We start from the raw sequence: 5419 nt of genomic DNA on the forward strand, positions 1-5419 counted from the left end.
GATGTTCTTGAGATGGTAAAAGGCAGTTTTAGTAGTGTTTTTGATGTGCTGTTGGAAGGTAAGGGTGGAGTCCATGATGACGCCCAGATTGCGTACTTGAGGGGATGCAGAGATTGAGCAGCCATCCACATCCAATGTGATGTCACCAACCTTTTTGAGAAGTGACTGAGGGGAAAACACCATGAGTTCTGTTTTGTCGTTATTGAGTTTGAGGAGGTTACTGTCCATCCAGTTCTTGATGTCCTTCAGGCAGTTGATGAGTGGCACTGGTGGAAGAGGAGTAGATGGCTTAGTGCTGATGTAGAGCTGGGTATCATCCGCATAGCAGTGGAAGAGGAGTCCATGTTTCCGGATGATCATCCCAAGGGGTAGCATGTAGATATTGAATAGTGCGGGCCAAGCACCGATCCTTGAGGCACTCCATGTGAGACTGGTGCCAATTCAGAGCGGGTGCCCTTAAGGGTGATGTATTGTTGCCTGTTGGTGAGAAATCACGCAATTGTTTTGCTCTTTGTTAAAGCAAACTGGAGAAAACAAGCAAGAAGTTATATGTGGGCACATTTTTTATTCTACACTCTTGGAGAATGACGGTTTGCTGCCTTTTGAAAAATCCAATGGCGTACAATACCATTGCTGCAACAACAACGAATCAATGAAAACACATACATTTTACAACATAAAGTTTCAGGATTAGGCTATATGTGAGTTGCTTTCAGATTAATTCAAACAAATTACATTTTCAAGAGTCATAGGTGAAGTCTTCAAATGTCATGTTTTGTCTGACCAACTATCAAAAACCTAAATATACAGAACTAAATTTGATAGGCAATGATAGAAATAGAGAAAGCATCACAACTTCCTGTTAGAGAAGCTTAAAACAGAGAATGTTTCATAAGTTTCCAAATTTTTCCTTTAAAATGGATAAAACAATTAATTATGAAAAATAGTTGATTAGTTTTCTGCCAATCGACCAATCCATCGCTCAACTAATCATTTTAGCTCTATCACATTTCTAAAATGACAGGAAAATGGACAAATTTGAAGGACAAGAACAAGTGAAAGCAACATCACATCTCATAAGCTGTGAATATAACCAGTATTATACTGTAATACTTTTCCATGTACAGAAAGCATAAATCACCATTGGGAGGGCAGTGAGTGTTGATGGGGTCAGAGCAGGGTGATATGATCGATGAATGGTACTCCACACCATTGGGCACCTCCCAGTCAGTTAAGGCCAGGCCCATCCAGATAAATCACTTCCTGAAGAGAAAGGAAGGCGAAACAGCACTTAAGTCATTATCCAACTGCAGCCTCCTGTAATGGCTCTCAATCTCCAAATCTAATCAGTGGCTTGCCACCGCAAAGGAGGCACACCACCTGATTAAATGCAAGTTCAAGTGGTGGAACTGGTGTCACTTTGTGGTTTTTCCATCAGCGAGAAGGGTGACTGTGTTTAAAATTGCAGGAGCAGTTGGAGTGGAGGATATGTCGCTTCAAGCAGGTACACTCTAGAACATGTTGTCCTACCAGTTAAACTGGCGGGACTAGTGGCTGAGGGGGACAGGTCATCAGTTAAGGAAGCATGTAAAATGTCAAGGAGCACGCAGCACTGTCTAATTTTCCGTTGTTCGTGCCCAGACATTAGGGAGATTACATTCAGTCGTTGAAACTTCAAAGAATCAATCAGAGGCTTTAGCGGTGGGGAGGGATGTCAGCCCCCTGCCTCTGGCATCACTGTCTGAACGGCTGGGCTTGCTTGTACAAACTCCACATTTATTCAAGAAAAAAGGAGCATCCAAAAAAAGAGACCTCTCAGCAATCTATAGCTAGACACTTACAAATGCTGCGGACTGACGGAGCAACACTAAAGTGGGTTTGTGTTTCCAAAAAATGCCCACTGAGACTCCCATTTATCATGATTACAACAGAATGAATGAAGTGACCTGACTAGCAGAAATATGGTGGAATTGGATTTGAGTTGTGCAGCGATCATGCTTGCCAACTCGAGTATATAAAACATTATTAGAATCCTTCAATCATTTATTTCATCCACTCACATTTCCTACTATAAGGCGGGACGTCGTGCAGTCCTAGACGCTGATGCATAAACAACTCAGCTCCAATCTGGATCCATTTTTGGGGACATTACAGAGAAACAGTAAAGCTTATACTGCACCAATCAATAACTACATAGTCTGACATCAGTTATCCTGAACCACTCTACTAAATAGGGATTGTCCATTCATAGTTTAGCAAATGTAACTCGGTACAGCAGGTCAGTCCAACTTTGGATTCCTCTACATGTTGAAGCAGTGTGCACTGAATTCAAGTAACATTTGGAGAGTGACATCTCTGTTAAGCCTTTGCAAAGCACAAGACTTAAGCTGCATTTTTAACATGTCAAGCTAACAAGCAAACTAGCTACAGTAGTAAATGAGTGTTACTTCCAAGGCCAAAGAGAGAACATCATTGACTAACTACATTGTGGGCTTACAAGTTACGTAAAAAGAAGCCATGTTTATAACTAGCACATCCCATAGACGCATCACTTCCTTTGTAGACACGGTGTTGAGAGTTTAGGGTAAGGTTAGCAGCTCTGTTTTGCAGCGCACCCCAGCCAACGCTACCCAAGACAGCTCGGTTCCATTTGTCAATAACATCGGTTAGTCTTCATCCTGAAAGCCTTTTTTTTCTTTTAACATTAAAAGTGAAAACACACTGTTTAAAAACTTGAGTAAGTTTTTAAGCTAAGTAGCCAAACGGGGTTATCAGTGTTAGAACAGAATAGCGGTTAAATGTTTCCTTAATGTGTCGACTAACTGGCTCTACAATGCAACACAAGAATAATGGTGTTTCTGAGGACGGCAACTAAATTATAATTTTCAGCATCAATTAATGTGATGATTATTTTATCTGTTAATAGTACATTAAATATCAGCAAATGGTCGAAAATGCTCATGGCAATTTGAATTAAGTCTACATTCGCTGGCTAGCTACATTTACCAGCTATTGTTGTTATTTCGTTGGCTTGAAATGAGAAGTTGCTTTAGCTTGCCTCTTTCTGAAAACTATAGGACCCATTGTTCCACAAAATGTAGCAACCGTAACTAAGTGGGATTAACAAATGGTCAATTGAACTACCATTAGAGACCAGTGTAGTGTCCAGATGAAATTAAAACACAATGATCAGACCCTTGAAGGAAACAACGTGTAAACTAATAATTTAGGACAGGAATCCCTTTGTGCACAAACCAGATCACAGACACTCAATACGACAAAATCAGCTCAACTGCCCTTTTAAGATACCAATACTGCTTGGGATTTTGTGTATTGCAATCATTATTTTTGCTTGAAAAACTCTGATTTACCTTGAAAAACCGTGGAGTGACTCAGGCTGGTGCCCTGTCAAAAAGCTGGGCAGGGGCAAGCAGTTCCTCTGAAGTATCTTAAGGAAACTTGGCTCTCGTCTTTGGAGTCATTTCAGATTCAATCACACTTGATCAACTTGGACTGTGTCCCGTGGTATTTATAGAAAGTTAAACGTTATGCGGTTATAAAGCCTGGCCGAGACCCAAGAATCTGCCATCATTTCTGCCACTGCAGCAAAGCTGAGAGTTTGAAATTTCTGGCTCTTAGTATGGCTTAAAGATGCACACGCTACAATAAAACCAAGACAGAAAAATCTTCATTAACAGGCAAAAGGATTTTGGCAAAGGCTTAAATAATCATCTCTTTTTCTGTTTTTTTTATTCTTTTGTCAGAGTGTACTTTCTTTCACTATCTTTTGTTTTTTTTCTGAGGCATCATCATCTTCTTTCAGTGCCTCTTTCTTTTTTCTTTATCTGTTCTCGTAAATTCTTCCTCCTAGGACAAGTTTGTCGTGTGTCTCACCAAAGAGTACTCATCATTCTTTGGAGACCTTGTTCTCCTTTTCAGAGGAAAGTATCTCAAATTGTCAAATTCCTGACCCATTAACTTCTTCTTTCCCTTGTAATGTCACCCATGTTGACGTAATTGAGTCTGTACCAGTTAATGGTTCAGCCGGCATGGCAATGAAATTGAATACAGTGTGTTCAGCCATTGCATTTCTTTTCTCCACCACACGAACTGGGATAGTTTTTCCAATCAGTCAAATGCAGTTAAAAGCGTCCTTCACTAGTAAAAGCCATTATTGTGACATGATGGATCCTAAAGCACAAGAGGCCATTAAGAGGGTTTAATGAATAGATTAGCTGGAGCAGCCAGGTGTCTCCAGAACAACACTTGATCATACACCCACCTAAACCTAAACGTCGCCACCAAAGTGCCTCTGGCCCATTAGGTGCCAAATCACCGAAGATCAGTCATGTCGTAGCTCTTTTTACTTCACCACTTGACAGGTTTTTCAATAAATTGTACATGTTTATTGCTTCTTGAAGGGAAAGAAAGCTTGTCTGGTCAAATACATTTGGTTAAAAAAATGTTTCTAGACTAAAAACTAATGCTCTGAGAGCATTCCCTCAAGAAATCCAAATATGTCTATTTAGCTTATTGACTTATTTCATTGGATTTCCGAAACCGCCAAGAGTCAAACAGCATAAATATCAAAGTGAGCTAACCTTTTGCTATGAACTACTGTTGACTTCCTCTGTGGGCTGGACTTCTTCATCTTTGTAAGTATTGATTGGCAGGTCTTCCTGTCCTCATTTGCCGCATGCATGCTCCGCTGTAACCACCAATATATACTCAGGTAATATGGGGATAAAACCCACCGTCAAAGCTGATGACATGATCACATAGCAGTGGCTCGGCCAAATCAACCATTAGCTTTTATATCGGCCTGTATTCATGTAGATCAGTCACCCATGTGATACTAAACTATAAGCTTTCATATAAATCCAACATCCAAGCGCAGAATAGTCATATCACATGAATTTTAAAGCCGGAGGATATTTAAATGCAGCAAATTAGTTTTGCTGTCTGGTTGTCTGTTGGACAGCATGTTATGTTTTTACTCAACAATTCTGGATGTCTTCAATTCTGTACATATCTTGTAAGTCTCTTGTATAGTGCTATATTTGTGTAAATGTCATATTGTGTATTATATGTCATATTGGGTAATATTAAGGGCGGCTGTGACTCAGTGGTAGAGTGGTCGCCTGCCAATCGGAAGGTTGGTAGTTTGATCTGAAGTTGTATTTGCAAATTTGAATCTGACTTTAAAGTCATAAAAAAAAACACACAATCTTGTAAATTGAAAATTGTCATAGCAAAACATTTACTTGTATACTTTTTTTCACTCAGGTTCATTTTCTAACACAACAACAACTGAGAGAGATTACAACCCTTAAAATCTTTCACTGTAACTTTACATATGTGCTCTTTTGCATCACAAAGTGTCAAATCTGCAGTCTGCGGCTGCAGGACCTGGAGCTCA

The sequence above is a fragment of the Etheostoma spectabile genome, chromosome 8 (assembly GCF_008692095.1).
Source record: "Etheostoma spectabile isolate EspeVRDwgs_2016 chromosome 8, UIUC_Espe_1.0, whole genome shotgun sequence".
Taxonomy (NCBI): Eukaryota; Metazoa; Chordata; class Actinopteri; order Perciformes; family Percidae; genus Etheostoma; species Etheostoma spectabile.